Below are 26,100 nucleotides of genomic sequence, written 5' to 3'. Positions count from 1 at the left end.
TTCCTCCACTTTGCTCATGGAGGGACCACTCTGTTTTGTTCTTCCAGTACAGCAGTGGCTGTAGTGTTGGGAATTTTCTTCTTATTTCCTCCTTAACCAACTGCCTGAGCCCCCATTCTGTTTTAAATGTCCAGTATTGTATTCCAGTAAAGTCCCAAATTTTTTAAAAAAAATTTTGTTCAACCATCTTGCTGAGAATCTCCCTATCTCTTTCTTGGTCTTATGCCATAGAGCAGCCAGGAAAGTAACATTTTCTATTCCACCATCTTGAAACTGCCTCAACATTTATTCTATTCTTGGCAATGAAAGACTTACCAGGAGGTCTAGATGTAGATGTTGTAAAAGCTTGCAGAGAAATGGCCCTTTCGCAGGAATTGTTCTGCAGAAGAGAAAATGGTTTATGTGCTCTGAACTAAGATATTTACCTTTTAAAATAATGTGAACACTCATACTTACATATTTAAAAATTCTTACTATTTAGGTTTAATAGTGTCAAAGTGTTGTTTAAAATTATAGTTTACTTTAAAATTTCAAAGGCATACATTATTAGGGTTTACTTTAAAACAACTGATTTTCTCTTGTTTTGGATGTCATATTTAATAGTTTTCTGTCTCCTGTATTAAATAAATGTTTTATTCTTCAAGTGTATGCCTGCAGTTTAAAATTATATTATAAAAGTTCCCAAAACAATGAAATAATAAATGCTTATGGCGATGGATATATTAATTGTATAATTTGGTTATAAAGTGTCCTCCAAGAGTTCCTGTGTTAATTTAGGAATAGTCAGAGGTAAAACAATTAGATTATGAGAACTGTAACCTAGTCAATCCACTCTAGTTTGAATGGGCTACGGAGTAGTAACTGTAGGCAGGTGGGGCTTGGTTAAAGAGCTGGGTCATTGGTGGTATGCCCTAGAGGATCATAACTTGTCCTCTTGTCTCTTCTTCCTCCATCCCCATTCTGCTTTCCAAATGCTAAAAACTGAGTAGCTTTCCTCTGATGTGCCCTTTGGCCATGAGGCTCTGCCTCAATCAGGTCCAGAGCAATGGAGTCTGCCAACCATGAACTGAACTTCTCAAACCCTGAGCTCAAAGTAAAATGTTCTTCCTCTAAGTTGCTATCTTTAGGTATTTTGGTCATAACAATGAAAACATGAATAACACAATGGACCTGAATTGAGCATTCCATGTTGTATATGTGTGTGGAAATATCACACCATACCCCTTACATAAGTAATTGTACAATCATGTGACAAATAAAAATAGTAATACAAAATTATATTACATTTTTTACAAAGAAAAATATCTCCTCATTTATATTTTTTTAAAATCTATCTCCCAACTTTTTAGATAAACTTGTATCAATAAATGTCCAAAAATTGATTTTAGTATAATTTCTACTTTCCTCAGTATAATAGTAAAAATTTTAAAGATGATTTATGATAAAATTAAATTTTATAACATTTTGGCTTTTGTTCAGCCCCCAATGCAGCTTGCCTAATTGTAGTAATAATTGATATTATTAAATGTAAATATGTATTACTAGTACTTTATATTTTGATTTTTTTAAATTTTTAATTTTTAAAAATTTGTTCTAATTATTTATACATGACAATAGAATGCACTTTGATACATCATGTATAGATTGAGTATAATTTATCATTCTTCTTGTTGTACATGATGAAGAATATCACCAGATGTATAGATGTATATGTACATAGGGTAATAATATCTGATTCAATCTATTATCCTTCCTACCCCCTATATGCACTCCCCTTCCTTCACTTCCCTTCACCTAATCTAAGTCACCCTATTCTTCCCTAGTTGCCCACCCCCCTTTATTGTGAAAATGTCTGGGATATATAAAGAACTCAAAAAACTTAATACCAAAAAATAATTAACCCAATCAATAAATGGCCTAAGGAACTTAGCCATCATTTTGCAGAGAAAGAAATACAATCAATCAATAAATATATGAAAAAAATGTTCAACATCTTTAGCAATTAAATAAATGCAAATCAAAACTACTCTCAGATTTCATTTCACCCCAGTCTGAATGGCAATTATCAAGAATACATACAACAATAAATGTTGGTGAGGATATGGGGATAAAGGTACACTCATAAATTGTTGGTGGGAATGAAAATTGGTACAAGTATTATGGAAAGTGGTACGGAGATTCCTCAGAAAATTTGGAATAAAACCCTCATTTGAGCCATTTATCCCCTCCTTGGTTTATACACAAAGGACTTAAAATCAGCCTATTATACTGATGCAGCCACATCAATGTTTATAGCAGCTCAATTTGCAAAAGCTAAATGATGAAACTTACCTAGGTACCATTCAAAGATGAATGGATGAAGGGAAAAAAAAAAAAAAAAATATATATATATATATATATATATATATATANCTGAAAAAAATAAATATTAAAAAAGTATACCCTCTCTCTCTCTCTCTCTCTCTCTCTCTCTCTCTCTCTGTGTGTGTGTGTGTGTCACACACACACACAGTGAAATAATATGAATGATATTACGGCTTTTGCCAGTAAATGAATGGAATTGGAGAATATCATGCTACGTGAAATAAGCCAATCTCAAAAAAACCAAACCAAATGTTTTCTCTGATATAGTTTGTCTTTTTAATTGAGAACCATCCATGCTTTTTAGTGCTTTACTATGATTTAGAGCCCTTTGTCAAATTCCACAGCTTGAGGGCATGAATTTTACATAAACCAAAAATAGTAGCTTGAATTAAATTGAAAATATTTTAGAGAGAATTTTTCTACTTTCACTGATCTGGGAAGATATTATCTACAGCTGAAGTCAATATCTAACAGTTTTATATGGGGGAAAAAACTGTTGAATAATAAGCATTTTACAAAGCCACAAACTACTAAAACAATTTTAGTAACCAAACAGAAAATGACCCTCAACTCATGTTTTCCAATAATCTTTTTCAGGCATATACTCTCATATTTTAGGCATTGATTTCTACAGAGAATTTTTATAAACAAAGCACTCCAAAAAGAAATTCTGTGATTTGTGCTGCAAAACATTTTTTAAGCACTGGTGAGAAAAAAAATATTCTACTTTTCTGTGTATATATTTTTTTCATATTCATCCCTCTATTTTCATCTCTTTCCTCCCCTACAAATCATAATTCTGATTATTGGTAATAATTCATGTTATACTAATTACCATAGCCATGTCTTTAAGCATATATATTTTTGATTCATCTGAAGTTTTGTCATATTTATGTGTGTTCAAGTAGCAATAAATCACTCTGTATTCACAGCTATGTTCTTGTTCATTATATGGTCTCTTTCAACATATAGAACTCCTCATACTACTTTTAATGTTTGTTTTATTCTGAAGTTTTCACATTTGTTATTTTCTACATTAGATATTAGAATGCTGTTATTGCCTGTCTCACAGACAAACCATGCTACTTATTAATCACTTAAATTGATTTTTACTTTACTATTTCTGTTCTTCAAAGTATTTTTGAAATATCTATTTTCACTTAGACTATGGTTCAACACATCTGAATAAAGTTATTTTTTAAATTTTCATTTATAAAAAGATTTGTACATATTTATGGACTTCATTGTGATGTTTCCATACATATATACATTGTATAATGATCAAATCAGGATGATTAACTATTCATCACTTAAAACAGTTATCATTTTTTGTTATAAGAACAAAATCCTCTCTTCTAGCTCTTTTGAAATGCACATTATGTTATTGTTAAGTACAGTAACCCTACTGTGCAATAGGACACCAGAAGTTATTCTTCCTCTCTAACTGTGACACTATACCCAATAACCAACATCTTCATTTCCCCTTTCTTTCCCTTCTCCCAGCCTTTGGTAACAACCATTCTACTCTCTATACTTCTACAAGTTCACCTTCAGATTCCACATGTAAGTAAGTTCTTATGTTACTGTCTTTTTGTGCCTCATTTATTTTAATGTATGTAATATCTTCTATGTTTGATCATGTTGTCACAAATGACAAGATTTCCTTCGTTTTTTATGGATGAATAGTGTTCAATTGGGTATATATGCCAGTTTTTTTAATCCATTAATGTTTGACAAAAATTTATGCTGACATTCCTAAACATTTCAAAATTGTGTTATGGTTACTTTTGTGTACGCTTGCCTAACTAATGCTTCTCATTCTGAGAATTTAAAAAAATCTCAAATCTGATTCTTTGCTTATTCTAAACTTTTCAGTTTAATGATAAATCAAGGTATTCTAGATAAGATAAACCAATTCCTAAGATTCAATGTATTATCTTCTCTTGGCTTTCTAATATTAGCCCACATTGGGGGAGGGCACTTTCCCTGGTCAGCCTAAATCTCAATCTGGATTTTAAATAATGAAAGCAGAAGAGACAGTGACTGGGGAAGGGAGAGGGAGTCTCATTCTTTCAGGTTTTTCTCAATCTATGCCACTTTTCAAGTGCTTACCTCATGGACTAACACATGATTGAGAGAGACATACCTGTGACATTGGTTGTTGCTATTAGGTTCTTGTTTGTAAGGTATTCCTATTAGGATAAATCCACCATTGTGCACAGTGATTCCTTGAGCCTAAATTGTTAATCTTAACAAAACAAAACAAAAAAAAAAAACATACCAAAAAAACCTGAGAAATGTTCACATGAAGTCTGTTTTCCATAGCTTTTTATATTCTTTGATTTCTATTTCATTCCTAATGTGTTTGAGAGTTCATTCCTTTCCACAGTTCCATGTTCCCACCTAGCTCTAATCCTAAATTTAGTGTGGAATCTCACTCCATTGATTGGTACTCCAATTATTCTTATGAAAAATAAAATTTATGACCTTGACAATTCTTCCACCTGTTTCTTTTTGATATATTCTATAATTTGGCAGAATTTCAGGGTTACTTTGTGTGTGTGTGTGTGTATGCATTTATATAGACGTTTATATATAATACATTATATATAAAAATGTACATATATTAAATATACTGTATATAATATATGTATCTATATCTATCTATATCTATGTCTATGTCTATCTCTCTCTCTCTCTCTCTTTCTCTCTCTCCCTCTCTTGCTACTAAGCATCATATCCCCACAGGTAGAAGTTGTCTTTGTTCTTCCTTCCACTAGATTTGGTGAAAATTTCTATTCAAATCTTTGCTGATCTGCCTCTTGAGAAATTTCTCAGTCTTAGGCCTTATATGTCCCAAACTGATAAACACCTTTCTCTTATATATTAGTGCTTACCTAACTGATTGAGAGGTTTTCCTCTACCTTATTTCATTTCCCTACACTATTTTTTTTTTGACCTTGACATTTTGCTGCTAGGATGTGATAATGATGATGCAAACATGCATTCCCTTGGTGATTTCTTTTTCTTGTTTGGTGTAAGCTCCTCTTTGTTTTTCAGATGGTTCTTTGCCCAACTCTTTTCAGTAAAGTTCAGTTGAATTTATCTAGCTTTAACCTCTTGCTTTCACTTACATGCCTAACTGTATTTAGTCAACTTAAATGTCTTTATTTCTCTCTTTCCCACTTCCCAGATTTTCTATTTAGAATTTTAAGATTTAAATTGACTTCTTTCCTGGTTGAGAGGTCCTGACTTCTAAATGAAGACAATCTTCTGAGAAATTATTTCAATACTTAGTGAGTTGTTATAGTCATCATGAGTCTCAGACTGGAACATAAATGCCCTTGAAAATTTAGCCTTTAGAGTAGGACAGAATAAAACTACCTGTATCTTTCTAGAGAGTCAGTTCCACTCAATACTTCTGGAGAAGTTTATTTGGTATTTTAAAATAAAATTGGTGTACTATAGAATACAATATAAATTTTAATAGTAAAGATGAGACATTAGATAAATTTTATGATTATGATTCATCTATTTTGGTGTAAGCTCAATAAATCAATGGAAGTCTGCATTCATTACCTATGGCCATCCTTGACAGATGATGCTAAGAAGTACTGAGCCCAAATCTCTTGAAATACTCCATCAATTAAATACTCTCTTTGCCTCTGAGCGAGCAAAGTTACCTTGAACAGAAGCATTTATGAAAATGTTTTCTTAGCCATTAGGTTTCAGCATATCATTATCTGTCTGAAGGATCTTTAAAGATAGGCATATTCAACTTATGGAAACTTTGATAAGTAAACAATTAAAGACACACAGAATATTTCCATGTAAAAATGGCCATCTTGCTATGTCAATTTTTAAGCATTCTGTTATTCAATTTAGTCTCATTCAATAAGAATTGAATATCTTTTAGGGAATTCTGAAACTGAAAATAAAACAAAAATGCTCTGCAAAAGTAAATTAGAAAAATCTATATCTATATGTAGATATAGATATAGAGTTAAAAAAACCAAGTTTTCAAATAATACCTAATATGTTGGGCAATATTCTAATTGTATATGTGTGTATACATATACATATATATGAACCCTATGTAGAAGTGAAGCATATATAAATATAACATGAACATCAAACTGTTAGGTGTATACTCTGTCATGTTGGTAGAATTTGAAGACATTTATTTTATTGTTTATATTTTTTCTATTTTTCCTCAGTAACCATGTATTTTAAAATCAATAAAACCCCCATTTTAGTGTGTATTTAAAACTTTCGCATTTTAGTGTATACTTTTAGAGCAGTTACTGTGCATCCTATTCATCTTGGAATCACTAAATGAAAGCTGAAACATCTACAGTGCACAGATTCTTCTCTATATTAACATAGCTTTGCCATTAGGCTGTCTGCACCAATGTCCCTTCACTGCTCCACTGCCATCATCAACCTAAGTTTACTATTCCAGGAACTCTTCTCCAAGTTTTAAGTAACTTTAGTGTGCATTTAGAAGCTTCCTGGAAAAACTATTTAAATGAACATTAGACTGTTAGACTTTTCAATGTAGCATCATAGACTACTTAATCTTCAATTTTCTTCATAAACTCTCGCCTCAAAACCCCCCATTGGCCTGTCTACCAATAGAAACTATTATGTCATTTCTTTCCAGTTCTAGTCCTCCCTTCCTCCTTAAACATCACACTGAAGAACTCTCCATAAACCAGAGTCTAAAATTTCAAACGGATTCTAAGTTGGCCATCTCTCTTCCAAGAAACTAGAACTGTCAAAGCCTGGCTCTCACTTATCAAGTTAGAGTAATATTAACTTTATCTTATCAATAACTTCTTTTCCTAAATCTGCTTTAGGGAAGCTAGCATTTGACCCAAATGTGAGTAACACAGTGCCTTCCATATCCTTAGGTATTCAGTAAGTATAGAGTTGGCTCTCTGTATCCACAAGTTCTGTATCTGTGGACTCAATCAACACATCTGGAAAATCTCTGTACAGTAAAAATTTTGTTGTTACTGACTTGTGCAGTGGAGTTGGGCCGGCCATGGATGGGTCTACATTGAGGGTACAGACATTTTTCCTTGTCATTATTCCCTAAACAAAATAGTGCAACAAGTAATTTACACAACATTTTCATTCTATTAAGTATGATGAGCTTTCCAAAGATGATTAAAGTATACAGGAGGATTACACTGAGTATATGCAAAGACTATGTCATTCTATATAAGGAATTTGAATTTCTGGATTTGGGTGTTTGTGAGAGATCCTGGAACCAATCCTGTGGATACCAAGGAAAGACTGTTTGTTAAAGTAATATTCAAATGTTGTAATTCACTGAGTTACTGTCGATGTCTTAGTGTCTCTCAAAATTTTAATCTTTGATTCTATTCCCTTTGAGACAAGCACAGAATTTAATGCACTTATCTTTTGATATTGGTGGGCATATTTCATTAAAGCAATTTAATTTATACTTGGATATTAGTTCTCATTTCCAAAAGCATACTTCAATGATTATTGCCCCACCTGAGAAAATGTAATTCATATGTTTTCTTTTTCCTTATTTCTCAGAGAAAATTTAATATTTAGCTTTATGATTGATTTATCTAATTAATTTTTATTATAGAATTTTCTTACAGTCTTCATTTTGAAATATTAGATTAATAATAGATTTCAGTGAAACTACTAAGAAATAAAGTGAATACATTATTTTGTCCATCAAGCCAACTTCTGATTGTAACTTGAGGTCTATTTTAGTTTATCTAAATAATGGTATGTTTAATCTCAATATTATATTTATTATTAAAAGTTGTTATGTAGGTGTATTAGTTTTTCCCATGGTACAAAACAAATAGAATATACATATATGGATTTATTAAATTGGCTTATATAATCTGAAGCTAGGTAGTCCCATGATCCAAAGTGGCTATTTGTAGGCTTGAGAGCCAGGGAAACCAGTAACTATTCAGCACAAGAAGCTGGAAAACCCTTAGAAAAAGTGGGATGAATGAAAGCAGTTCCAGTCCAAGTCTGGAGGGACTGGAACTCACTGGGAGGTCATTTGTATGAGCCCATGTTGAAATGCTGTAAATCTATAGAGTCTGATCTCTTGTTTACAGTTGAAGGCAGCAGCAAAGAAAACAAGAAGAGTTCAGTGCCTACATACATTTAGGGTGGGTCTTCCTCCTTAATTGGATGACACACAAGCCAATTGTCTCTTAAAATGCCCTCATGGACACCCCTAGAAGTGTGGTTTTTAAGTGTACCTCAAACCAATGAAGTTGATTACCAAAATTAATCATTACAATGGGTATTCTAGACCTATGCATTTATTGCTGTGAATTTGTCTAACATAAAACATAAAATTGTGGGGTTTTTTTTTGTATTAGGTGATGTTAATAAAATATTTATTGAGTTCTTACTCTATGATAGACATTATAATTTATATAGAGTACAATCTCCTTTAACCCTCACTATAGACCTTAAGGATACTATCATGGGTCTTACTTCACAAAGGAGAAGATTTAGGATTGGAGACATTAAGTAATTTGCTTTAAAAAGCAAATTTTAAATATAAAATAAGAACAGAGAACAAGCATTGTAACTCATGGTAGCTTGCCCTATGATAGACAAAATAAAGGTCTCATTTATACAGCAGGTTACCAAAGATGAGTTCTGCTCCCTCACATATCGATGTATAACATTAGAGAAGCACACAGAGACAAGCATATAAAGCCAGGTTTATTTAAAAAGGGAGGGAGAAGGGTCCTTAGCTGGTATCCTGGTATCCCAAGAAGTGAGGCATCCTGTCTCACTTTTTTTTTTTTTTATGTCCTAGACTTTCTTTGTTCTCCCTTATCTCTCTCCTTTCTGTGTAGTTGAGTAGGCCCAGGAATGCCTGTTGGGATGGCCAAAAGGTGGGAAACTGGAGGGCTGAAGGGGGAAGAGCAGGATGGAGCAGCCCAGGACACATTAATTAACAACCTTAGAGCTCCCTGTAGGGAGGCGCAATTCCTGGGACAGGTTACCTTGGCATCAGGTTGGAGAGGGGCAGGTTCTTGATAAGGGAGGAGGAAGGGCTCTGAAGGAATTAACATTTTAATACCTCAGGTTTAAAAGTCTCCAACTTCCCAGACTCAAAATTGGCCACCCAAAATTGATCCTACCTTTCTCTATTTACCTATCTGTACTGAATGCCTGTCTAACTCTGGCTTCCTTCATAGGGGTCCATCTCCTAATTACAATATCAGAGAATGCATTACTTTACATGACAAAAGGAACTTTGCAGATGTAATTAAGTTAAAGAAAGATCTTGATGGGGTGGAGATCATTTTGGATTATCCAGGTGGCTCAGTGTAATCAAAAGGGTCTTTATAAGGGAAAGAAAGAGACAGGAGATGTTATCCTTTAGATGTGAGGTGTCCCCCAAAAGCTCTTGTGTGAGACAATGCAAGACGATTTAGAGTTGAACTGATTGGGTTACTAGACCCTTAATCTAGTCTGTGCATTAATCCACTGATAGGTATTAACTGGGTAGTAACTGTGAGCAGGTAGGGTGTGGCTGGAAGAGGTGGGTCATGGGGGTGTGACTTGGGTTACATATTTTGTTTATGGTGAGAGGAGTCTTTCTGCTTCCTAGTGTGATGTTCTAAACTGCTTTCTTCTGCCATACCCTCTGCCAAGATGTTCAGCCTCTCCTTGGGTCCACAGAAGTAGACCTGGCTTTCTATGGACTGAGATTCCTAAAATTGGGAGCCACAAAATAAATTTTTTCTCCTCTAAAACTGTTCTTATCAGATCCTTTGGTCCCAACAGTGAAAAAAGCTAACTGAATGGGAAGATAGTCAGAAAAAGGAGATATGATAATGAAAGGAGAGGCTCAAAGGATGCTCCTTGATGCTGGAAGCAAGGGCCTTGAGCCAAGGAATGCAGGAGACCTCCAAAAACAGGAAAAGGCAAGGAAGCTACTAGAGTTTACAGAAGGAACACAGCTGTAACTACACTAAGATTTTGGACATGAAGTAAATTTGTGTTGTGTTAAGCCACTAAATTTGTGGTTGTTTATAGAAGCAGTAATAGGGAAGTAGGACAGGACCCAGTGTCCCTTCAATCCATTTTTTTTTCTCAAAATAAGATGGAGACAGATAAATTGGCAAGGAGGACTAAAAGCTACTTTTCCAAAAGAGAAGCAGCAAAATTGGTGACCGCAGAGGAGTAACACTTTGCTTAATGTGTAATGTCTTGGCACTTTATATAACTGATGGCATTCATTATCCTCATGACCAACTTTTGAGGAATATCTCTCTAGGTAGAAAATTTTTATTATTAGAGAATTAATTTGATGTAAGGCACTGACAAAACGCAAAATCATGTCTTGATCCTTCTGAAGATAGGAACCTAGTGAGAAAATACTGTATGGTTTAAGAGAGAGAGGAAGGGGATCAAAATAAAAATATTGATTTTGTTGCTGGAATTTTAAAATCGTACTAAGAGTGAGAGATGTATTTCACAAATAAAACAGTAAATGCCAGGTTCATTGAAGTAAATCTACAGCTTCTGAATTGAGTACTTTAAAAAAAAAGTTTCATTTTGAAGTGTAAGTTCTATTATGTTTGCTAAGAATATAAGCTTGTTGCTTTACAAACACTGCTCATATATAAATTGCATTCATTCTACCCACAATTGAGTGTCACACACAGTGCTACGTGGTGAAATCTCAGGAGGCAGCAGAACACTGTGGGTAGGAGGCTGTTCTCTGGAGTCAGCTCTGTTTCCTGGATATTTGAAGCCTCCTACTACCCTTGTGTGCTGGTGGACAAGTTACTTCTCCACACTTCAGGTTACTCTTTAGTAAAAGGGCTTAATAATAATTGTATTGCTATTTTAGATTATTATGAGGATCACATGAGCAAATCTTTGTAAAGTACCTAGAATTCTCACGCATAATAAAACACCACATAAATGTAAATAAATCTGAATCTATCAACTCTGAGCAATATAGAAATAGTCTAATGTTCTGAGTGAGCAATCTATGTCTAGAGTTTGGGTGACTAGAGGATAATGAGAAATAATCAGAAGCAGTTTTAACTGTAAAAATTTTCCTTCATGTTTCCTTTTTTAAGGTGTTTTTAGATGTATAAATAGATAGAAAAAGAATACCTGAAACCCAAAAGTACAGCATGCTTGAAAATTCTTATCTACAGATGGAATCTATCTTCTCTTCCTGTGATATTTGATTGCATTTAATATTCATTTAGTAAATTGTTTGAACCATTTCAGTGGGTCATGTCCTTTATTACAAAAATACAAATGAACTCTCAAGTTGTTGGTCACGTTTTTTTCGCCATTAATTAAACAATATTTAATGATCTCTTTAAAATTGGTACTGCTCCTGATATGTTACAGGTTTAGTCTGTGCTCTAACCTTTAATTTCACATTAATCATTCTCATTAGCCTCCAATTTAGTTCTCCCCAAAATTTAAAAAAAAAAGTCCTTAGTTTTCCAGTTACTTTGCTAATAATAATCCATGATTATTTTCAGCTTAATTTTTATTTCAGTCTCTGTTATGAATTACTCTTTTCTACTTAGCTGGAGATGACTTGAGTCTTATTAAATAATTGGAAACTCTTTGCATTCATTATTATTTTATATTTTAGCCATTGATTTGACAATATTGAATCTAATCCAATTTCAGCAACATTTTTTGAAAAACTCTCCATAAGAAGATATAGTGCTAGGTTCTGTAGGGGTTGTAATAGAATGAACAAAATGTCCTTTGTCCCAAGAAGTCACTGCCTGATGAGGGAGAATGGCATGTACATAAACAGCTTTTTGAAAAGGCAAAAGAGATTAGTTCCAAAATTTATACAAATGACACAAAAATGGCAGATAACTCCCTTGAATCTCATGCCCAGTTCCACTAAAATCAGATCTCTTGGCCTCTTCTATGTCTCTTGGTGACTATTAGGTCTAATGGCCTCATTTCTTTGTGGAGGTTCAGAGGCTAAGCAAAGGATAAAATATTTTAGATCTTTCCATAACGTGTTGTTTTTCTTCATATATGTCACTAAATTTCCTATAACTGTTCATGTCCCTTTACATTCTAAGAAATCATAGCAATATTATCCAGTAAAAATGTTTATAATGATGCACTTTTAAATTAGGTACTCACTCTATGCAAATATTAGAAAAATTTTAATAAGAAGAAAAGCTCCAAGAATCTGTGCTTATACAGAATTAGTCCTAGTCAACTGAGTAAATAGGGCTATATTTCAAGTTAACATAATTTTGTATTTTCTTAGAGCTAATACTCATATTATTGCTTTTGCTTTTTTCAGTGTTATTCATAGATTCAAAAGCTGCAGAAATCTGGCTTTAAACAAGAAACTCTTTGAATGTTTTAAACATTTCTAGTCTTAGTTTATTTGTTATCACTTATTTCCTTCATCAAGAATTCCAAATAGCAGCATCTGACTGAGAGCTGCTCATATCTCTCCTTAAAACCTTCTTGTTCAATTGTTGCTAGTAGAAAATCACATGCTGTACTATACAGCTTATATTGAATCCTTTTCCACTGCTGAAGAACAACTTGTGCTTAATACTCATATCTGTTATTAAGAGACTATATAGATATATGTAAATTATACAAAGTGTTAAGATAAGAAAAATCTCATTTACTTTGGAAAATTTGTATTAGTCCCACCCATAAATACAAAGGTTTCTCTTTCTGTTATTACCAATGAAAATGGTTCTTTGTTACCAGCTCCTTTATCACCAGATTAAAGAAAGTCATACTGGCAGTAAATAGCCAGAATATTAATTTGGATATTTTTTAGAATAGCCAAAAGAAACATGAAAGAGATATATTAAAAAGATTAAATGTCTTATCTACTTAAATTGCTTTTTAAAATGAGTTAATTCTTTAAGTTCTTGGTGCTATATCAAAAAGGATTAAAATATATCCCTCCAAAAGGAAAAAAAAAATTCTGTTGGTGTTAATGTCAACTTCTCTGCATCTTTCTTTGTTCTAAATTAGAAAAATTAGCCACTAGTTACAGAGGTTTATCCCCAACTTCCCCTGCATTGATAATAGAAGGAAATCATCCTTTCCTTTCTCTCCCTCTTATTTATTATAAAGGAAAATAGGAGTTCCACCCATAAAAGCCCGAGGCTTTATGCTGTTTCTGGTTTCATATGATTATGTCATGAGTCAGCCGAGAGTCACCTGTCAAATATTTAGTGAACACATATTATTATATGGTAGGTAGATTGCCACTTAGTATCAGTGAGGTTTAGATTCCGGCAATTTTAGGGCTAAATGCCTATAACAGATGGTACTTAAAGGAGTCAAGAAATGAAACATTTCTCTGGAAATATTCACTTACATCTCCTGTTCTAATAGGAATTAATAGTACCTGATGATATCTTAAGAAAAAGAATTTGAATGACTTTCAAATTGGAATGAAGATGAATAAAAAAAAAATTGGCTGTGGTAGTCTTAGTGTTTTAGTCAACTTTTCATTGCTATGATCAAAAGACCTGGTGAAAACAACCTAGAGGGGAGAAGTTTATTTTGGCTCACAGTTTTAGAGATTCAGTCAGTGGTGGCCAACTCTATACCTTTGGGACCAAGGTGAGGCAGAGCATCATGGTGGAAGGTCATAGTGAAAGGAAGAAGTTCAGGACATGGCACCCGGGTAGGAGAGAGAAAGATCCATTCACCAAAGACAAAATATACACTTCAAAGGCAACTACCCAGTGATCTATTTTCTCCAGCTACACCCTATCTGCCTCAGTTACTACACATTAATCCATTTAAGTGGATTAATTGACTGATTATATTATGGCTCTCATAATAAAATTATTTCACCTTTGAACATTCTTGCACTGGCTCACAAATGAACTTTTGGGGGACACGTCAAATCTAAACCTGGCATTACGTCCCTTGTCTTCAAAAATTTATGCCAGTCTTACAATGTAAAATATACTTAGATCATTTCCAATAGTCCCCATAGTCTTAACAGTTTGAGTATTGCCCAGTTGTCCAAGTCCAAAGTTTCATATGTGACTCCAGGTAAACTCTTGGATATTTTCCCCTATAAAGATCAAAAGCAAACTTAATATATCCAATATATAATGACAGGAAAGAAATTCTATATACTCCTATGTTCATCTCTTCCAATTTCTAGCCACCAGATAACTCATATCATCACAAAACTTCCCTTAATGTCATCAACCCAAAGGAAAATGCGGCCCTCAATCTCCCCTTCCCCCTTATATTCCACTGTTCCATTTTAGGTCAGAATTCCATGAAGCAATTGTCAATATAAATGTCTCTACTTTCTCTTTTTGAGCCCCTATTTGTAGGTATTTCTCTCACAAAAATACAAATACCATCAAATTATTAATTATCTTAGTTTTGGGTTACTCACAAAGTAGACTTAGAGGTAGGACTTGGGGACAGATAATTTATCTAAGAATAAACAGAAATAGAAAAAATAAAACTGGAAAGATAAAAATAGTCACCAGAAATTTTATTAATCAAGAAGATTCCTCTCGTGGGAAACTGGTACTCACTGGGAAATTTCTGAAAAGCTGTGTGACCCATGCTAGGGACAAAGTCTTTTGTTGGATATAGCCTGCAACTGAGGCTTCATATTAATGCCAGATGGCCCAAAGGACGTGGGGTGGGATATATGCAGTGCCTTCTGCACAACCCACTCTTATTTATTCCATTTTACTGTTTCCATTTGCCCATTCTTATTTGCTACATTCTTCACCAATTACTGAAATGTCACAGGGTCCATTTGTTATACTTTCTTTATCTCTTCCACATATTCCTGTTCCTTCAATAATTTTATGCTTCATAGCTTCACATATAACAAAAGTTCACTCAACTCCAAATTTATGTTGAAATGACACTTCCGATTGGTTTTTATTAGGTTTTCTAAAAAACCACATTCAAAATATCCTATAATTTATTGTTACTTATATTCATAATTGTCATTCTGACTGAAGTGAAATAAAATCTCAGTGTGGTTTTAACTTGGAGAACTAACTGCTAGAGATGTTGAACATTTTTTCATATATTTTTTGACCAGTTGTATTACTTCTGCAAGTTGCCTGTTCAGTTCCTTTGCCCATTCATTGATTGGGTTATTTGTATTTTTGGTGTTAAGTTTTTTGAGTTCTTAATATACCCTGGAGATTAATGCTGTATCTGAGGTACACATGGCAGAGATTTTCTCCTATGTGTAGGTTCTCTCTTCACATTCTTGATTGTTTCATTGGTGTGAAGAAGCTTTTTAATTTGATGCCATTCCATATGTTGATTCTTGATTTTACTTCTTACAATTGAGTCTTGTTAAGGAAGTTGGTTCCTAAACCAACATGATGTAGATTTGGGCCTAATTTTTCTTTTATTTAGCACAGGGTCTCTAGTCTAATGCATAGGTCCTTGATCCACTTTGAGTTGAGTTTTGTGCAGGGTGAGAGATAGGGGTTTAATTTTATTTTGCTACATATGCATTTCCAGTTTTTCCCGCACTCTATGTTGAAGAGGCTATTTTTTATCCAATGTATGTTTCTGGCACTTTTGTCTAGTATGAGATAACTGTATTTATATGGGTTTGTCTCTATCTCTTCTATTCTTTTATTATTTTATTTTTGTTTTAATCAATTATACAGTTATACATGACAGTAGAATGATCCTATATCACTGGTCTACATGTGTGTTTGGTGCTAATACCAGACCATTTTTATTAATATGGCTCTGTAGTATAATTTAAGGTGCATTTATACATTTCTGGTGGGACTGCAAATTGGTCCAACCACTCTTGGAAGGGAACTACCAGTTGACCCAGTTATCACACACTCCTCAGTACTTACTCAAAGGACTTAAAAATCAGTACACTACAGCAATGCAGACACATCAATGTTTAGAGCAGCTCAATTCACAATAGCTAAATTATGGAACCAACTTAGGTGCCTTTAACAGATGAATGGATAAAGAAAATGTGGAATATATATATATATATATATATATATATATATACACACACACACACACACACACACACACACACATATACACACACACAATGGAATACTACTCAGCCATAAAGAAAAATTAAATTATGGAATTTGCTGGTAAATGGATGGAAATTGAGAGTATCATGCTAAGTGAAATAAGCCAATTCCAAAATACCAAATGCAGAATGTTCTCTCTGATATGCAATGCTAACTCCTAATAAGGTGGGGGTGGGTAGGAAAGAATAGAAGTTCATTGGATCAGACAAAGGGGAACGAAAAGAAGGGCGGGGAATGGGATTAGGAAAGTTAGTAGAATAAGTAGACATTACATACCTATGTTCACATATGAATACATGACCAATGTAATTCCACATCATGTATAGCCAGAGGAAAAGAAAGTTGTACTCCTGTATGTATGTCAAAATACATTCTACTCTCATGTTCCACTAAAAGAAAATGTCAGTAATAAAATTGGTAAAACAGTCGACCATAAAAAAAATATCCTATAATATCTCCTGCAAACTGGATCACTCCATCTTTCTTATCTCAGTAAATGAACACTATCCAGGCCTGTTCTGTTCCCCACTTTGGCATGTGTCTGCCTTACTTCCTTTTTTTCATGTATAACCCCTTAAATCACCAAAAGGGGGGAAAAAACATCTTTGATGAATCTAAATAAAGATATATCTAATACATCTTCAACTATTATTGTGCCCTTTTCTTTTTTATGCTAATCACCAGCAGACACACATTCCTCCTCCTCCTCCTCCTTCTTCTTCTGGAATGTATATTTCTTAAGGACTCATTATTTTATCTATTGCTATATCAGCAGCAGATATGTCAAAGAAAACAAAAGAAGTATTAAACAAATAAGAATTTTGACTGAGTGGGAGTAAATCAATGATAGGTTTGGGAAATGTAAAAAAAAGTGATGATCCCAAGAATAGTGCAGCAATTAATTGGCAAAAAACAATTTTAAAATAGGCACTTGGGGATCATCGCATGCCTTGAGAAAGAACTCAGAGACTTTAAATATTGATCATAGGAGATTTTCTGTGATAGATAGGTAACATGAGACTTATAATCTTTCAGTCAGACATATTCATGCCAGTCTTTTACTCTTAAAAGACTTGGCTCCATTAGACAAGCTGTTGAACATTGGACATCTGTTTTGCTGTTGAAAAAGATAATGAGCCCCATGCCCACTCAGCCAGACCTGCAGATCTTGCCTAGTTGGAATACTCTATGTCTGAGAGTCTTAGAGGACCCCTATCCAGCTGCTCTCCACAGAAATCACCAGCATTGTGACCCCACGTGGGCTCCAGGGCTCAGCGTCCCAGTAGGATGCCCGGTGGTATTGGAGCAGGAACCAAAGCCCGAAGTTCTAGCCCATGCAAGACTCGTCCATTGCCTTAGCAGAATCACCTATCAACACATCTGCATATCGCCAAGACTTTGGTCTGCTCCCACACAAGTCACTCAGCTGCTACCTACCCACAGCACAATGCCATCGCTGGCTCTCTCCACCTCTCCAGGCTTCCCCCACCTCAGCAGGTTCCCCCCACCTCACCAGGCTCCCCCCACCTCACCAGGCTCCTCAGCACTGAAAGCAGACTGTCGACATCTAGAATCAATACTCTCGCCATTTAGCTGGGGGCAGTTCCCAGATCAGATTTCCAGTGGCCAGGTACCAGGTTCCCAACCTTCCCCCCTCCCCTGCTGCGGTAACCCAACAAAGTAGTTGCCCAACACAGGTGTGCAGTGCTACCAAGGAGCCACCCACAGGAGCCCTGGAGTGAGAGTTTTCTCAGTTGGTGGGGGAGAGGGAGAGGCCAGGAACTGGGAAATCTTCAGGCAAGAGAACTAGTAAAAGAATTCAGCAAAGTAGTAAATTATAAAATCAACACCCATAATCAAAGGCATTTCTGTATATCAGTGAAAAATCCTCTGAGATGGAAATGAGGAAAACTACCCCAATTACAATAGCCTAAAAAAAAATACTTGATAATCAATTTAATGAAAGAGGTGAAAGATCTATACAACAAAAACTAAGAACCCTAAAGAAAGAAATCAAAGAAGACCTTAGAAGATAAAAAGATCTACCTTGCTCTTGGATAGGCAGGATTAATATTATGAAAATGACCATACTTCCAAAAGCACTATACAGATTTAATGCAATTCTGATCAAAATCCCAATGGTATTCCTCATAGAAATAGAAAAAGCAATCATGAAATTCATCTGGAAAAATAAGAGAACCAGAATAGCTAAAGCAATTCTTAGCAAGAAGAATGAAGCAGATGGCATCCCTATACCAGAACTTATACTATACTACAGAGCAATAGTTACAAAAATAGCATGGTATTGGCACCAAAACAGACTGGTAGACCAATGGTACAGAATACAGGACACAGAGAATAACCCACAAAATTACAATTATCTTATATTAGACAAAGGTTCCCAAAACATACATTGGAGAAAAGATAGCCTCTTCAACAAATGGTGCTGGAAAAACTGGAAATCCATATGCAACAAAATGAAATTAAACTCCTATCTCTTACCATGCACAAAACTCAACTCAAAATGGATCAAGGACTTAGGAATACAACCAGAGACCCTGAATATAATAGAAGAAAAAGTAGGCCCTAATATCCATCATGTGGGATTAGGCCTCAAATTCCTTAATAGGATTCCTATAGCACAAGAATTAAAACCAAGAATCAATAAATGGGATGGACTTAAACTAAAAAAATTCTTCTCAACAAAAGAAACAATCTGTGTGGCAAATAGAGAGCCTACATCTTGGGAGCAAATTTTTACCCCTCACACATCAGATAGAGCACTAATCTCTAGGGTATATAAAGAACTCAAAAAGCTAAACACCAAAATAACAAATAACCCAATCAATAAGTGGGCTAAGGACTTAAACAGACACTTCTCAGAAGATGATATACTATCAATCAACAAATATATGAAAAAATGTTCATTATCTCTATCAATTAGAGAAATGCAAATCAAAACTACTCTAAGATACCATCTCACTCCAGTAAAATGGCATCTATTATGAAGACAAACAACAATAAGTGTTAGTGAGGATGTGGGGGAAAAGGCACACTCATACATTGCTGGTGAGACTGCAAATTGGTGCAGCCAATTTGGAAAGCAGTGTGGAGATTCCTTGGAAAACTGGAAATGGTACCACCATTTGACCCAGCTATCCCTCTCCTTGGACTAAACCCAAAGGTCTTAAAAACAGCATACTACAGGGACACAGCCACATCAATGTTTATAGCAGCACAATTCACAATAGCTAAACTGTGGAACCAAACTAGACGTCCCTCAGTAGATGAATGGATTAAAAAATGTGGCATATATACACAATGGAATATTACTTAGCAATAAAAGAGAATAAAATCATGGCATTTGCAGGTAAATGGATGACATTGGAGAAGATAATGCTAAGTGAAGTTAGATAATCCCCAAAAACCAAATGCCTAATGTTTTCTCTGATATAAGGATAAATCCGGGAGGGAGAGCATGGGAGGAATAGATGAATTCTAGATAGGGAAGAGGGGTGGGAGGGAAAGGGAGGAGGCAGGGAATTAGCAAGGATGGTGGAATGTGATAGACATCATTATCCAAAGTACATGTATGAAGACATGAATTGATGTGATCATGCTTTACATACAAACAAGAATATGAAACATTGTTCTATTTCTATACATGTAATAAGAATTGTGATGCATTCTGCTGTCATTTATTTAAAAAATAAACCAGTAAAAAAGTTAAAAAAAAAAGAAAAAAAAAAACTTGATGAGAGAGATAGTTCCTGGGGACAGTGGAAGCAACTTCTTGGTCACACAGAAGTAGTGTGTTTTAGAGTTTGTCAGTGGCAGCTGTCTCCTTGACAGATTTGTGGTGTAGTTTTGTAGTTGTTTCTGGATGCCCAGCCTGATACCTGTTCCTTAACTCTTCTAGTAACTCTGTAGGCTGTAAATTATATGTTAATGAACATGCATGATTAAACTAGCTAGAATAGACTCTTTGAGCTACAACTAAGAACCTAGAGTGATGCATAGGTTCCTTTTCTGTACATAACAGAGAAGAACATTCTAATTTATTGTGGAAGATCAGCAATAAGAAACTTTATCTCTTCAATGTAGTACCAATAAATCAGTTCTGTAACTTAATATGGGCTGCTGTTCAAAAATTCAGTGACTATAGTCATTCTATGAACTTTCCTTCAATTGAATTGTCAAGGATGAACTGCTACAGTATGATGGCCAGAACTGTCATGGGTTATAGTATATGGACATTTATGCACATCTGTGGACAGGAGGAAATTTTTGAACTGTTTAATTCCATTAAAAACTGTCTTTTTAGCAACATGGTCATAGATCAAAACCATGAGATATAGCTCTGGAAATATACAGAGTTCTGAATTCTGCATTTTAAAATGGTATTAAACAATCTCAGAAAAATTCTACATCTCACAAACTTCTGATCATATGAAAACTGGAAAGCAGATTTTAGTTAATAGGATTTACCATAGCATCCAGTATAATGCCTGAAATATATAGGTTTGCCAGCATTAAAATTATCTGTTGAATATATCAGGGAGTGAATAAAGTTCAAAATTATTTCAAAATTATTACAGTTTCAAAAAAATCTAAATTTTATAAAATAAATTGTTTGAAACCATACATAGCATATTTCTGATTTTATGAATGACAAAAAGAATTTTAAATGTTTATTCTTACATATTTCCATCAAAGTGACTACAAAATGGTAAATATCATAAAAAGAGTACTTGAAATAGTTGTCAGTTTATTGACTATTCCATATTGCAAAACTATGACTTTTCCTGCCTTCCAAATTAATCAAATATGGGGCCGGGGATATAGCTCAGTTGGTAGAGTGCTTGCCTAGCATGCACAAGGCCCTGGGTTCAATCCCCAAAACCTAAAAAAAAAAAAGAAAGAAAAAAGAAAAGAAAAATAAATTAATCAAATATGGTTCAAGTAATTATCATTGTGCAGTCACCCACAGAGGTTGTTATTACTCTATTAGACATTGTTCCTTTGGTTCACTTTCAACTCTCAGGGCTTTGAGTAGCCATTTCAAAAACAGTTTGAAATGGAAATAAAGAACATATTCTTATGGTGAGTTTCCAGAATAAAAACTGTTTATTCAACTTTTGCCTTCAATACTTTCTCTCAAATTCCTTTTGAAAACATCATGAACTCAGAGTCCTACTGAGTCCCAAGAAAATTTCTAATGCACAAACTCATTATCCTCATAGATTAAGATATTTCCCTGAGATTGTAAGAACTATAATGACATTCAAATTTCATTTTGTACAGCTTCCAAGTATTGGTCCTACCAAATGCCTGAAAAGAAAACCATTTAAGAACTCTATGGACATAAAACCTCCAATTTAAATTAGCATCTACAGTAGCCAAAGTTATTCTCCCAGGCATTAACCTAATGAAATCTGTGGTTCCCTCTTCCTGGAAACTTCAGTAATATTCTACTCTTTTCAAAACCTCTCTTTGCACAATTTTCCTGATAGTCATTTTTTCAAGACTTGAAATTGGTTAATGATACTAAGTTCAGGTATGGGTAGATTGAACAGGGACTATTTCAAGACAATATAATTCCAAATATGTCTTTCCTCAGCCTCACTTCCTACACACTTACTACCACTAGCCAGTTTTGCCAAAGAAGAGAAAGAATGAAGTCAATTTTTGGAGGTAGAAAACCAATTATCTAACGCTTGCTCCAGTAATAGCTATGTAACTTTGGGAAATTTTTAAAACTTCTTCTCTTTTAAGAAGGCTTATTATTTTATTATGTTATTAATGATAATAAAAAATGTATATGAGACATCAGTAAGGTAAAGGGGAATCATACTGTGAATTATGTAAAGTTATGCTAATAGTTATTATTAATTAATCAAGAGTTCATTTAAAATATATACTCAAAGAAGAATGTATATAAAATTGTGAAAAATTATAGCTCTTAATTCTTTATTTCCTCTTCCAACATGAGTATTTGTTATTTCAAAATCTTTATATACAATGCTAAGTTTCCGCTATGCCTGACATCTATTAAGCTTTCAATAAATATTTAATGGATAGCTAAATGAGCATATCCACAGGGTTCATAAAATTGTACATACTTTATCTTGTTATAGTCATAAATGTCAATACCTTTGAAGCAGATTTAATGAGAAGCCAACTAAGGAGTATGGAGGGTATTTCCATGGCACTTTGCTTTTCCCAACAACTCCTGTCAACACTGTTCTGTGAATCCTGTTTCTGACCCCTCATGAACTATTCTAACACATTTTGGTCAGATTCCATGATGAAAATTCATTCTGTCCTATGTAAAATTTGCATCTCCCAATTGATTCAGAGCTAGACTCTTTGCCTTTTTCACTAGCTAAGTTAGTGGTTGTAATGGAAGTCCTGCCACTTCTCAGTTATCCCATTCCTTGATTTAGTATCTAATGCAGCTGATGTTTCCCTCCTTCTTGGAGAAGTTTCTTCCCTTAACTCCTTGGACACTGCATTCTCCTGTTCTTGTCCTTCTCTGGTGGTATACCTACTCAGCTCCCTTTGCTGGGCCCACTTCTTTTGCTGTTCTCAAAATGCAGGAAAGTTACAGGGTTTTGCTCTTAGGTTCTTTCTCTTTTTGCACATGCATTTTCAAAGTACTTTTACCCTGTCATGAAATTCATATGCACGTGATTCCCAAATATATATTTCCCCTAATATCTAATTACTGGTATTGCAAATGTGCAATGCCCAAGGTAGAACTCTAGGTTCCCTTCCCCTTCCATAGTCCCCTCCTTCAGAAAATGTCCATCATTCATCCAATTGATGAGAGGAAAACTAGGAGATAGCCCCAACTTTACTTCTTTGCATACATCTCACATTCAGTCCATCAATAAGTTCTTTTGGCTCTACCTTCAAATTCCAGTAGAATCCAAGTGTTTCTCACCATGTTCAAAGCTCCCATTTTAGTCTATTGTCTCCTCTGGCTTCTGAATAATGTGCTGGTTTATTCCACCAAAAGTTTCAGAATAATTTGCATAATTTTAAATATGATTTTTAAAAAATTAGATGTTTCTTCAAAATGTGAAAGGCAGAAGTAAGGCTGAGGTTATCTTCCTGACTTTTGGGCTTTGTTTTCCCTTGCTTACTAGCTACTTTAGGAAAATTAATTTATGTATATATATTTTTCCTGCAGCAGCATTCTAGCGACCTTTCTTCAGCTTCTTGTACATGGAAGGCAGCTGTGGCATCGTGAGTGTTGGCAAATGACATCTTGATTCGGGTTTTCTGATTCCTGTATTGCAGAAGCCAGGCTAGAGCTCACTCTAATCACTCCAAGGAATTCGTAAGCTCCTAACTCCCTGCATCAAATTCCTTCCTGCTTAAAATAGCTAGACTCATTTTCAATTTTCTACACTGACAGAACTTTTAATTGGCATTTTTACTTTCACTCTTGTCCCTTAAAGTCATTTCTTTACACAGAAGCCAGAAAGATCAAGACATCCCATGCCTCCACTTAACACCCTTCAATTAACCTCCCATCTCATTTAAAAGTAACTCAGTATTTTTTAGGATAACTGACAAATCCACTCATGATCTGTTCAGTGCCTCCCTTTCTGATCAAATCTCCTACCACTCTCCTGATTCACATCACTCTAGTCATTCTGATTTATTCACTACTCTCTAATACTCTGAGCTTATGTCGTGCCATGTTCCCTGTTTATTTTCTCTACCTAGAACACTCAACCCTCATATCTTCCTTTTTTTCCCTTCTCCTTACTATTCTCCACAAACACCATCTTAGAGGACTTCACTCTGAGTTTATATTATATAGTTACTATTTCTGGGACCACCTCTCCTACCAAGATATAGATTCCTTAAGGACTGGGATTTTTCTGGTCTCATTTCTCACTGTATTGTCAGCATGTACCACAATTCCTAGCATGTGGGGGAAAATATTGGGGGGGGGTAAAGTGGATAAATTAGTGGCACCAGTTTTTGCACGCACATACGTGCACACACACACATACACACACACAAATTGGCCAAGGAGGAACTGTACACAAGACATGGAAAATAGAGTTAGAGTGCTACCAATCTGTCTTATTTAAGGTTGAACATCTACATTTTCTTCTCTTCTACTGGTTCAAATCCATTAATGTTTAAAGACTTTGAGATAAGCTAAAATTTTCATAGATTTTAGCCTAGATATTTAGGAGGTATTTCTTATGTGTCTCCTTTGCTATGTATGAGAGAAAGTTAGATTTATGAGTCAAAATAGTATTAAAATAAATGCAACTTTGTACGGGGAAGACCCAAGTTCTATCTGCTGTTTCACTCACATGTTACCCTGCTTCCTGACTAGTCTGTTCTAGGGCTTCACAGAGAGTTGGAAACATTCCCTGTGAGGCCAGATTCTACAGCTCTTAGAGTGGTCATTAAGGGCTTCTGGGGACCACTGCTGGAGTAAAGCCTGCAGGGTCAAGCCCAAGATGACTACTTCATGTGGAAAATGAGAAGTGCTTTAGGATGTAAACACATAATGTACACTTTAAAATGTCCAGAGATAGTTACTGCTGCTGTGTGAGAAGGAAAGAATATACTGTTAAAAAGTATTGTGATCTTACTAAAAGCAAGGCCACTAGGTCTTTGCCCTTATTTGAACCCTAGTTTATTTTTCATGATTGCTTCAGAAACAGGAAAAAAAAAAAGACTAATGCCATTTGGTAACACTCCTTTCATTGTTTTTATTGTTGCAGTTTTCAATGAACAAAATTCCTCAAGATGTTGTTTTATTATTCAATGGCTTTGCAGTCAACTCACAGCAGAAAGAAAGCAACTGCACAAGCATGATTAAAATACTTTCTTTATTTAAATATGTCAACAGAATAAATTTGTAGCTCAAGTGGTGTAAATCAGAGTCCTCTTAAGGGCTTATTTTCCAGATTAAGAAGTTGATTTAGTTTTAAATATAACATATCTGTACATGTAATAGATAAGAGGAATATGAGTGTCTTCCTTAAACTAATATTTGGCCTCATTGAATTTTGAAAGTAGATCCAAAAAAGAGCAATGGTAATTGCTCTTCAATTACTGCCTTAATGAACTGCTCAACATCATCTGGGCCAAAAATCAAATAATTGTTTTAGGCTGACGTTGTCCAATATTCAAAGGAGCAAAACTACAAAATCATCTGTACACCTATTATAGAGTTATTTTGGATTGTTGTGTTCATAATGTGATGCTGAAGTATTGAAAATCAGCTGAGCTACAAGTGCTGAATTGAGGTCATTCTATAGTTGGTAAAGTTTATTGGAAAATATTACTAGCAAAACACTTTCTGAAAGCTAGGCTCTAGTTGCATCAATAATAAGAAAACATTCTCTTGTTTTTTTTTTTTTAGAACCTCTCCATATATTTTATTTTATTTTTATTTTTATTATTTTTTTTAATTTTTTATTGTGGGTTGTTCAAAACATTACAAATTTCTTGACATATCATATTCCACACTTTGATTCAAGTGGGTCATGAACTCCCACCTTCACCCCATACACAGATTGCAGAATCACATCAGTTACACATCCATTGATTTACATATTGCCATACTAGTGTCTGTTGTGCTCCGCTGCCTTTCCCATCCTCCACC

At 34.6% G+C, this 26,100-nt stretch overlaps 1 long non-coding RNA gene across 1 annotated transcript in view; it reads right to left on the bottom strand.

The window, feature by feature from the left end:
* Positions 1-311: 311 nt before the first annotated feature.
* Positions 312-26,100, bottom strand: part of LOC125610582 — a 228,325-nt gene continuing 202,536 nt past the window's right edge. Inside the window, exons 3-4 of the long non-coding RNA XR_007340587.1 lie at positions 6,906-6,912; positions 312-379 (exon numbers count right to left, since the gene is read on the bottom strand). This is a non-coding gene — a long non-coding RNA (uncharacterized LOC125610582). The remainder of the gene's footprint in view (positions 380-6,905; positions 6,913-26,100) is intronic.

The sequence above is a fragment of the Marmota marmota genome, unplaced genomic scaffold (assembly GCF_001458135.2).
Source record: "Marmota marmota marmota unplaced genomic scaffold, marMar, whole genome shotgun sequence".
Taxonomy (NCBI): Eukaryota; Metazoa; Chordata; class Mammalia; order Rodentia; family Sciuridae; genus Marmota; species Marmota marmota.
The sequence above is the reverse complement of the archived record's forward strand: the minus strand, read 5'-3'. Positions and strand labels throughout refer to the sequence as shown.